The following is a 12,634-nucleotide window of genomic DNA, read 5'->3' on the forward strand; positions in this document are numbered from 1 at the left end:
ATTCATATCATTGTTTTACATTCTATATAAAATACTGTGATAACAGCAACATTTATATATTGTTTGCTACAGCTAACCAGGGCCTCTACTGGGCCACAGAAAGTTGTAGCCACTTCTTGAGAGAAACTGCCAAATTGAAGCTGAATTGCTGAAATTTGGCCACATTTTAATAAAATTCTTGTCGCCACTTTCAAAAATCTGTAGTCAGTTCTTTGATTTTGTAGCATTTGGCTACGTTTGCGAATGGCAGAGGAGGCCCTGGCTAACAGTCTTCTGCAAACACCTTTGCTACAAGCAGAATAAATCCACAAAGTGTTATGTTTATTTTTCTCTGTTGCATTCCATGACAAATTTTATTTACTGTAAAATCATTCATTTTCGTGGGGTCTAATTTTTGCGGATTTCATGGTTGTGTCAGTTCGTGGAATTAAATCCCAACAGTCACGAACAAATTTGTAAACAGTTGAAACTCAGTATCTTGAACTTGTTTATCTTAAAATTTCAATTATCTCGAAGACATTTTTAATTCCCTGTCCGAAAATATGTGCACAAAATATCCTTAAATCGAATTTCAATTATCTCAGAGTAAAACGCTCAGTCCCTTGGAATCCATATGAGATAGCCATTTTGGGCCCAAACAGTGAAGTTTTTATGCCCACGAAATTAAATGATTTCACAGTACGTTTTATATACTGTTAAAGCACATATTTTCACTGGGTCAAATTTTCGGGAATTTGAAATTTTGAGTTTGTTCGCGAGGTTTAGTACTTGGGAAATGGTAAAAATGTTTCATACTTGAATTTGAATTATACTAATGGTGAATATTTACGCGAGATTTCATTTTCGCGAGATGTAGGGCCTCGCGAATATAGCAAAAATTAAACCCTCACGAAAATTTCTGCTTTTACAGTATATTGTATATGTATATCATGTTGACTTTTTTATAACAAAATCTGTATTTGTCATCACCCATGCTATTTTTACTATTATTATTATAATTGTTTTACTACAAAGATATAGCCTTTTAAGCTATAAAGTCGTAAATTGCATATGTGCAAACATGTGTCCAAATCTTTTTAGTCTTTTCCAGTCATTCTTTGCTTTTTGCTTTTGTGATTATTGTTTTCTTTTACAAATGGTATTTTCCAGTTTCCTAAGTGACAGGAATCACTAATAAAGTTAAGAGTACAGAATTTTGAATTTCTCTAGGACTTGCTGGCTTTATTCAAATATGCCCTTTCCGCTTGCCTGTTTAGACCAAAGACAGACTGTAATAATACTATGGAGCCATTCATCGTGTTTCCTGTGAACAGAGAGGCATCAATTATGACATTTAACTGGTATCCGATCACTGATGCCAAGTATATTCGTCTAAAAGAAAGGAATTTAGTAATGTTAAAATATCAGTTGGAATTTATTTACATGGAGGAAATGTGAAATGAATTGCATGTTAAAAAATTTACTGCTTAGAAATTACTGGAATCAGATCTGAATTTTCCTGTGATGTGGTAATACTGTGAAATCATTAATATTCGTGGGGGACTAATTTTCGTGGTTGAGTCAATCCACGAAATTTAATCCCAGCAAACAAGTAAAATTCCCATTCATTTTATATTCAAAACTTGAAATCCAGGAATTCATAACTCCACAAAATCGACGTTTTGACCAAAACCATGAAATTTCGTGCCCGCGAAATTAAATGATTTTACAGTACCCGATTTTAAATACCAAATCGGTCAAAGTAATCTTTACTTTATTGAAACAGGGTGGTTAGGGATGTGAAATGATAATGTTTCTGTAAATGCTTGGTAAAATCCCATAGCCCTAGTTAAGTTTGTTGTTTTTGTCTAATTACAGTACTTAGGTTTTTCAAGACTGTATTATGCTGCATCAAATGATTTGGTTAAATTGCTTCATCTATAATTATGAAAACATACTGAATACCCTAATTAAGAATATTTTTGCTATCTATATTATAGCAGGTAGACATGTAACCATATCCGAATGATGCTTAAAGTGAATATATATAAAAAAAATTCCTGAAGACTTAAGTGGATTGAAGACATCAAATCTTATAAATACTAGTACTTTTCAGTTTTAAACAATTACATCGCTGTTAACATGAATAAAACGTCAGAGAAAACATCTGAAACGTATTGCATTTAAGTATATCACATGTTAGATAAAAAAAATGATTGTCATAGTGCTAGTAATGTTGACAGTAAAATAAACAATAAAGAATTATCCATAAATTTTGTTTTTCCTTTATAGCTCACCTGTCATGTAGTTACAAGCTGAGCTTTTGTAATCGTCCGTCGGCGGTGTCTGTCCACAATTTTTTTTGAACACAATAGAGACTGCATTTTGAAATCGATTTTAATCAACTTGCACACAACTTGTATTGGCGTAATATCTCGGTTCCTTTCGAAAACTGGCCAGATCCTGTCCTGGGTTCCAGAGTTATGGCCCATTTAAGGGCCAAAATTTGGTGTTTTGGTTTTTGCAGCCATATAGAGACTTCCTTTATAGTTTGATTTGATACAAACTTGCAAAATATCTTCAACAACAATAGATCTTGGATTCCATGATGAATCCGTCAGATCCAATCATGGGTTCCAGAGTTACAGCCCCAGATTGATCTCTGAAAGAGCCAAAACTTGTTAATTTTTACCTTGTGAACATGATAGAAGTGACATTTTACATTTGATTTTAACCACTCTTACATACAACTTAAGCCACAATAAGATCTTGGTTCCTTTCAAAAACCGGCTAAATTCCATGTTGGGTTCTAGAGTTACTGCCCCTGAAAGGGGCAAAATTTTGTATTTTGGCCCTTTCAGCCATACAGAGGTTTCATTTATGCTTTGATTTGATACGAACTTGCACAGAATGTTTATCTTGATGATCTCGAGGCCAAGTTCGTAACTGGGTCATGAGGGGTCAAAACTTGGTTACCAGGTCAAATCAAAGGAAAAGCTTGTTAACACCATAGAGGCCACACTTATGGCCCTATCTTCATGAAACTTGGTCAGAATGTTTATCTTGATGATTCCTATGCCACATTCAAAACTGGGTCATATGGGGTCAAAAACTTGGTCACCGGGTCAAATCAAAGGAAAAGCTTGTTAACATTCTTGAGGCCACATTTATGAAACTTGGTCAGAATGTTTACCTTAATGATTCCTAAGCCAAATTCGAAACTGGGTCATGTAGGGTCAAAAACTAGGTCATCCGCTCAAATCAAAGGAAAAGCTTGTTAACACTGTAGAGGCCACATTTATGACCCGATATTTATGAAACTTGGTCAGAATGTTTATCTTAATGATTCCTATGCCATATTCCAAACTGGGTCATATGGGATCAAAAACTAGGTCACCCGTTCAAATCAAAGGAAAAGCTTATTAACACTCTTGAGGCCACATTTATGACCCTATCTTCATGAAAATTGGTCAGAATGTTTACCTTGATGATTTCTAGGCCAAGTTCGAAACTGTGTCATGTGGGGTGAAAAACTAGGTCACCCGCTCAAATCAAAGGAAAAGCTTGTTAACACTGTAGAGGCCACATTTATGACCCTATCTTCATGAAACTTTGTCAGAATGTTTATCTTGATGATTCCAAGGCCAAGTTTAACAGGTGAGCGATATAGGGTCATCATGACCCTCTTGTACAAACTTCTTAGTTCTTTACACCCTTTCTTTCCATGAAAGTAATACATAATGACCCGCTTCCTGAAACCAGAACAGGACAGTTTACAAAATATCTAAACCGAACTAACATAAGTTATAGCACTTGGCGAGTGTTGGTCATGATAGAAGCTGTGATAAGTTGCCTCCAGATACAAAGTATGTAGGGGCTATATTTGAGCCACACATATTGGGACTATATAAATTTTTAAGAAGATAAATGCAACCGAGCACTCGGTTTGATTTGGTCTGTTATGAGAGGAAATAGAAAGTGCAACACCCCTTTAGCCCCCCCCCCCCAGCATCAGCTTAGGCGGAATTATATTACACAGATAATATGGGCCAGAAAGAAATAACAACACTGCTGGAGTCCAAATACGGGAAGACTTTACGGCCGCCGCACGGCACTTAATTATTGCTGTTATGATAGTTAATAAAATCTATATGAAGATCCTTTGGAAGCATAGATTGCATCCAAGCAAAATAATAGCAGACTCGATTTAACTGAGACTGTTAATGAGAGAAAAAAATGGATAGTGCAACACCCCTCATGCCCCTAGCACCGTCACGTAGGGTGGTACCTCTAGATGCTATACTGGAGTTGCGTATGTTGGTCTGTCAATCCATACCTCTGAAATAATTCAAGGGATTTTCAAATGCCTACATAAAATTGTTTGCTACTAAAATACAAGATGCACGTATGTCCTGAGGTCAAAGATCAAATATTGCTATTATTTGCGCGTACCTTATCTTTTAAACCACTCGAAGGATTTTCAATTGTTAACCTTATCAAGACGACATGCAACCTGCATGACCCAGATCACTAGGGCCAAGGTTAAGGTCACACCTTGAGGCCAAAGGTTAAATAACTTTGTGTCTGCACAATATCTTCTGAACTGTTCCAAAAAAGGATATTAATCACCGTCTATGATAGCTCTAGTTAACATACTGATACTAGAAATGTTACCAAAGATTCAAAGGACAGAAGGATTGGACAGAAGTAGCACTTTAATTCAAATTGTGAGCCATATACAGTGGTATATGCAACATTATGATTTCTCCACCAAATCTGTGAATAATGGCACGGAACACGAAGCGATGAATTATAAATACTTCTGCCTTAAGTACTCACTCAGGTAGCATTTTCTGACAAAAGATGTGTGCAACTTCAAAGTCGTGAAGATCTTCTTTTGTTATGTTAACCGTGCTTGTACTACATAAACAGGATAGTGTTATTCTTGTGGATTAATAGATTACCAAAACCGAATTGAAAAGACCCTGTTAAGGAATTAAACATAGAAAAAAAAGTTCTGTACGAAAGTGCTAGTAGTGTGGCTATCGGATGACTAGGACCAAACGCTGCATTTGCTAAACAATCTGTATCGCTTCTGAAAATACATATGACTTGTTCATTATCTTAGTCCAACACATTTAGAAAACTGAGAAGAGATTAAGTAATTCAAGTAAAATTATTTTCTTGTGAAAACATTTTCCTTAAATCAATCAGTACAATCAAACTTCAACCTTTTATGAACTTAGAAATGAAGAAATTGTGCAAAATAAGACCGGACTTTAATATGAAAACCAAAAAGGTACCAAACAATATACCACTATAATGAGACAACTCAAATTATTTTCCAAAGAACTTTCGTACTCGTACAACAAAGCTGTCTGTTGCAGAATTTGGTTTCTTGCATTGTTTGTCTTGTTTTGTACAATTTTTCACATATTTCAGCAGTTTTACGGCCTCTCGCATTATTCTCTCGTCCTCAGTTGCATCCAGCTCGCCCGTGGAGTAGATTTTTACCTTCCCGTACGGCGTTTTCTTCTTCTTTACCAAAGAAAACTTAGCAAAGTCTTGATTTTGAACACTGTTTTGAACACTGGATATGCCTGATTGCATCTCTTGCCTTGATGCCGATTTTGGCATTCCTGCGACAATTAATTTGTCTTCTGAAGAGTTAGCTACGCATTTGCATGATTTATAATAGCGGAAGCAAGCTCTTGATGCAGATGCACTTACTTCCGGTTGTTGTTCCGTCCTGCGGGTATCTGTGCTTAATTTCATTCCGTTCAGGTTTGTAGTTGCCCAATTTTGGTCAGAGTAACCATTTGATGCGCTGCTGTTCACTCCTGTTGCTCCGCCAAGTTTAGACACCTGTTCCTTATGATCACTTGAACTTGGAGAATTGCTCACCGGAGCATTTTTTTGGCGGTTACTCTCCTTTGGTGGTACGTTTGTAATTTGCTTTATTGATGACCTTGACCTTTGTCTGTTGGGTAAGGCTATTTTCCATAGGGCAAACGAACCACTGTGGCCATAGTCGACCTAACCCTAACCTCTAGTCAGTATATTAGGGTCATAATTTTAGTGGTGCAAAGCCTGGACTATGGCCGACAAAACTATAGAAAGTAGTGTTTCCCGCGTTTCTCCTTGCCTTTCTTCCTCTGTGTCTACTTCTTGGCATCGTGGATACTATGATTGGACCTGGAAAACGTTAAACATAACTCCGCAACATCAGTTTCTTCTTGGAAATTGCACACAATGTATACAGGCCACATTTCAGTCAAGAACGATACTAAAAATTGCATCAGTATTATCAAAGCTATGACTCCTTTCATAACGTTTACATACAGGCTATACGAGTACAGCAGTAAATACATTTGCTATCTGTTCTATATAAAATTAACAATCTTCTGAGAGCTGTAACACGTAGCTAGGCCCATTTCAAAGAAAGAATTACTAGCCTTATGTTCTTAAATGACCTATAAACCACCAAAACACAAAGAAAAGTAGGGGACATGTATCTTCTAAGAGGGATTTTTTGTCTGACAGATCAACTTCCAAAGTGACAGCTAAAATGTGAGTATGAACACATGAGTAATAAGATTTGTTAACATTTCTATAAATGCTAAAACTCTCCTTGAAAATACCACCAAAATGTTAAGTACAGGTCCACAATGAAATAAAAACAGGAACTGGCTTACATAAAACATGAAAATGCCACTTTAACAGGGAAAGAAATGAGCCGTGCCATGAGAAAACCAACATAGGGCTTTGCGACCAGCATGGATCCAGACCAGTCTGCGCATCCGCGCAGTCTGGTCAGGATCCATGCTGTTCGCTAACAGTTTCTCTAATTCCAATAGGCTTTGAAAGTGAACAGCATGGATCCTGACCAGACTGTGTGGATGCGCAGGCTGGTCTGGATCCATGCTGGTCGCAAACCCACTATGTTTTTTTTCTTATGGCATGGCTCAAATGTGGATATTTTCTTTCTGCCATTATCTGAGTAGTACTATTGTACCTATAGGAGTCTTCATTTCCTGCGCATTTATGAAACTAACGAAGAATATTTATGTTCACAAGATAACAATCTTATATGTTATAATGCATAGGACAAGTCTTTTACTGATCATGACATGTGCACCAAACAATGCGGACTTTTTGAGATTGTATGAGTGCAAATAAGCTAGCAGTTGGCTACATAATCAATGGAAGATTAAAATTTAAAGATAATACACAGTAATACGTCTGTTCAGCACTAAGTAAAAACAAGACTTTTAATAGGATAAAAATTCAATCTAGGCTATATAATCGGTAACAAGCATGCCTTAGTTTAAGACTTATCAAAGTATTTGATTCTGAGAGAATACTAGTACTCCGAGAAGCGGCTCAAAAAATGTAACCTTACATTTTCTACCAGACCTATTGCTTCATTCACATTTATTGCAACAAGGTCCCTGCTCAACTCAAACTCGATTTAAGTCAATCGTGTTTATACACCATTTTTAAAAAGAACTTCAACGGTGTTATTTAATACAAAATGTAGGTACTTTTTAAAGTTTCAAAATATCTTTATTAGCTTTGAAGCCATCGTCAAACACATTTTTGATAGGATACTGAAAAAATGTAAATTTCAACATTTTGGACACCAAAAACTTTCAATCTATCTGTTGATTTGTTGTTATAAAATTTCGTAGATATCCATTAGCTCTACTCTTTAAATATAAAAGACAATTAATGCCATAGATATCAAACGGTAATCAGCGGTAATAGGATCTTTTTTAAATTTTCAAAATATTTAAATAAGCTCAACTTTTGAATTTATCGTCAAAAACGATTTTGTTCCATAAATTTTCTAATTGTGAATGGACTGTTATTAAACTTTCAAGACATTCATGTTAACATTTTGAAAAATTTCTAAAAATTGATTCTTAATATTTTCCGAAATTGTGATTTTGCCCGATTTCTACAATTGGGAAAATACATTTTTGGCCGTAAAACTTGCATAATTACAGTAAAGATTTCTATAAAAAATCGATCCTACCGCTACAATCTGAGACCATTAATATGTTATAGTTTCAATCCGGATCTTGTAAAATAAAACCGACCTAACTCACTAAAAACCTTGTAGCAAAGACTGCTATCTAGATGAACTGGAAGGAGCCGGAATTCATGAAACGGATTCAGTGGATCTATATCAAACAGTAGAAAATAATAAAAAAATGACAGTGCTTAACCTTTAACCTGCTGTCAGCAAATGATTCTGATTGGCCACCAGTGCAAACCAAGATTAGCCTGCACGACGTGCAGGCTGATCATGGTCTGCACTGTTCGCTATTCAGTCAGTAAATTTGCATTGAACATTCCTTCAAATAATAAAATGATCTGATACACAAATTGAATGATGGACCAGTTCATATTAGAAATTTAGCAGGTTAAGTTTGACGGCAAACATTGTAATATACAGCATATCTAATGCAAGTTATACTAATAGCGTCAGAATAAAGGACTTACCGTAAACTTGAATATAGTAGACAGACTAAGATGACGTCACGCACAAATGACACACGTTTTGACGTTCTGCATTACAATTACACATGACGTCACTGACGTTACATGATTGTAGAAACTTATTTTGAAAACGGCTGCTGGTGTGTTTTACTTTTATCAATGTTTAGGTAACTACTAGCCTCGTTAGGAAACGCTTAACCCTTACCGTAATATGCTAAGTTTCTATAATGAACTTGTCCATCTTACAATTTGGACAGTACCATTAACTGTTAAAGGGGTGCTAATCAAAAACATTCTGACTGAATAGCGAACAGCGCAGATCATGAACAGACTGCACGGATATGCAGGCTGATCATGATCTACACTGGTCGTAAAGGCAGAATCAGTCGTGTCCAGCATGATAAGGGTTAATAATATAACTGTCAGGGGAAACGGCAAACGAATTAACAGCCATTTATCACAAAACATTTCAATGAAAAGATAAAAGCAGTCTTATCATGCCCGATTTTTTTCAAAGTTAAGTATCAAGGATTTAGTTATTAACCAAAAGAAGCAGAAAGGAAGGATATATTAACAGTGTATTTTAAGAGTGTCTCATTATATTCTACTGTCCCATAAAGATGGCAGAAAAAAAGTTTTTTTTTCTTACAAAAGGACATATGCCGTTAGGCCTTTTTGATTACAGTTGAACTTCAATGGCTCGAACTCGGATCTTTCGAACACCCGGGATCGCTCGAACTCGTCGCCCGGTCCCAAATTTATTCCTTCTTTATTCTATATAGTTCTACCTCGGATCGCTCGAACTTCGATAATTCGAACTCTCGAACTCATTTGGTGGTCCCCTCGGCTTAATTACAGTGATAATTACACCTATTCAGTCGAACAGACCATTTTTCCCGGGATGGCTTGTGTTTACAAAGTTTTTCACATTTCTGCCTGACATTTTCCAAGCTTCCCCTTTAACCGGCGCGTGCGTAATTTTCACACGCTTACGTAATTAGCGTCGGTAAACAAATTAAACAAAGTGACTTTCGTTCACTGCAATGCTTTAATGGGCTTTGATTTATGAATAAAAAATGATTGAGCAATGTACATACTACGTTTGTCTTTATTTTTTCTGCATAAAAACGGGAGATCCGACGTCAACTTTCATACTGCTTTAGCATGGCGGAACAACTTAGTAAAGGACCCGGATACGGGGGGATAGCTAAGTCGGCTACTGGAAAGCAAAATAATTGATAATATTTGTACTGGACTATGATTCAAAAAGGTTAGCTATTCATGTCTTTCTGTTTGATGCTGTCTTCACCAAATTCTTATAATTATATTAGTGTTTTATCCGTGTTTTTTCCGTATCTATGTCATGTTTGAAAATAAATAATAAAGCATATTTCACCGTTCGGTTTTTATTTATCATCGTATCATACACACATTTAGGTACAATGTGACAATATATTACGATGTAAGGTTTGTAACACATCATGCCCTCAAATTCCCAAATTCAAAATGGCCGTCATTTGGATGGCTCGAACAACGGAAAACTCGAACTAATTTTCACGGGACCCTCGAGTTCGAGCCATCGAAGTTCGACTGTATTTTGATACGAAAAATCTTAACCAGAATATACAAGTTTGTATTAGAAATTGATTTTTGCTTAATGCAAAGTGTAAATTTAATCGAAAGGGAGACAATCATTAAGGCACCATAATCAAACAAGTGTTCAAACGGGAGCAAGATGAAATAAGATCAGATTTATTTTGAGTTGGCAAGACATTTACAAATAACATAGGCTTAGATGACATTTTAACCGACTATATAGATAGATCTGCGTGATAGGTATATGATAACAAAATGTAAAATGGCTACAGATAAGATTTATTAATTTACATTCACTTTATAGAAAGAAAATAATGTAAGTTTATCTTTGTATAAAGAACATTGACTCGACGGAAATATTTAGATAAAATTGGGAAAAAGTATCTGGAATGTTGTCATTATCAATAAACCCGGAACACGGAAATACCATATTTTCATTTAATGTCAAATATCTTATAAATATTCAAAGCCGAGTAATAGCTGTCAATAATTGTTCAATGATTAAATACGGTAAATTTGGATAAGAGGTCCAAGTAAATACAAAATAAGAGTGCAATAATGGAATGCAAATTGCTCCATTTAGTTAAAACCAGTGTGCTTTACAGCGCCATATTCGGCAAGTTGCTTTAAATATATCTGAAGATTATAAATACATTAATGAGCCGCGCCATGAGAAAACCAACATAGTGCGTTTGCGACCAGCATGCATAGATCCAGACCAGCCTGCGCATCCGCGCAGTCTGATCAGGATCCATGATGTCCGCTCTATTACAATTAGAGAAACCGTTAGCGAACAACATGGATCCTGACCAGACTGCACGGATGCGCAGGCTGGTCTGGATCCATGCTGGTCGCAAATGCACTATGCTGGTTTTCTCGTGGTGCGGTTTAATTATTTTATTCAGTTCAGGTGACGGGAGAAACAATAAAAAAGTAAAATAAGAAAGTGAAAAGAATCAAGTTTCGAATTAAAGGGACCAACTCACACATTTTAAGCGAAAAACGATTTCTCCCAAAATCCATATACAATGGGAATTTTTTTCCTTAAAATTATTGCAAAATGACAGTATCATAAAAAGTATTGTCAATAATATTTTTTTATAAAAATCACCTTATAGTATCAATCTTATGCAATCAATTAATCTTGATAAATATTTATGTCTGATTCTTACCATATTATAATAAGTTAGTTTCATAAAATGACTAAACCGAGTAAATAACGTCTCTCACTTTCTTGTCACCGTGTATTCTTTTTCCGGAATACTGTATAGTTTCTGACTCATACTTGCCAATTTTTGCTAAATATTAATCGTTTTTGTTTTTTGCATGCTGAGCAAGTATTTAAATTTAAAAGCATAAATTCGGGGTCCGCAACTAACGAAATTAGATAAATATACGAAAGTACACTTTGGCAGGTGGTGGTAAATTTTAAAGGCACTGACCTCCAGATTTTGTCTAAAAATAGTATTTCTTTAAAATTGAAGCTTTGACAAATTATGAACATTTTAAACTGTGTTTTTGTTTCTAAACTATCTTAGTATAGGACATGTTAAATATAGATGCTTATAATTAATGAAGTTTGCCTTGAGTAAAGCGTTACAAACGCTTTTAACAACTAATTCTCACGTGTTTCCATAACCTATAGTCTGTCAGTAATTAAGTTTTAAAGCTTTCTTAAGAAAAACTAGTATTGCATTAGTTTCCTGATACCTGATTTTTTTCTCTCTCTCTTTTTTTTGTTGTTGTCATACCTTCTGGAGGCCTGTGCCTTTAAAACTGGTTTGCATGTTTGAACAATATGAATCAGTGACTTCGATGCTATTGGATCAGTCTATATTTGCCTCAAACTACAATTAATTGTTTGTCGATTTTGACAATAGGTGTCACTCAGTAAACAGAGTGATTATTAACACAGTCCTGTCAAAAGTATGTTTCACGTTTCCTTCATGGAGACCCGGCGGGCACGCTCTGAAAAAATTCAGTAGTCCGACAGAATTTTCTAGTAGCCCCCCGGGCTCCGAACATTGGATTTCTGAAACCCTGCATTATACAAATAGGAATGTTCACCAGTGTCTGATTATTCAAAAGTAATAAAGGCACTAATACCAAACTCTGTGGAACATCTATTATTACTGGCTATGGTAATTTAAGGTTATTGAATTCTAGTATAAAACCAAGCATACCAGACATTTATAATCACTCCTTCGACGGGTGATTATTTATATATCTAAATACCAGAGGATCTGTTTTACTAATCTAACCATACAATTATTTACATAAGCCGGAGAGAAAACAACACTTATAACAAGAGCTGTCTGATGACAGCGCGCTCGACTATTCGAAGAACTGATTGAAGAATGGGGTCAAAATATTTCCACGGATATTCAGACAAAAGAAATAAATAGATTAGACAAACAATATTCCTGTATTTCTTTGATTTCGATAAGTCTTGCACTAAATGGCAATGTATGAGCCAATTTCAAAGTTCAAAAAAAGGCCATAATTCAGTCAAAATAGTTATGTACTCTTGCCTTAGATGGAAATCATAATGATA

Source organism: Mercenaria mercenaria, chromosome 12, assembly GCF_021730395.1.
Source record: "Mercenaria mercenaria strain notata chromosome 12, MADL_Memer_1, whole genome shotgun sequence".
NCBI lineage: Eukaryota > Metazoa > Mollusca > Bivalvia > Venerida > Veneridae > Mercenaria > Mercenaria mercenaria.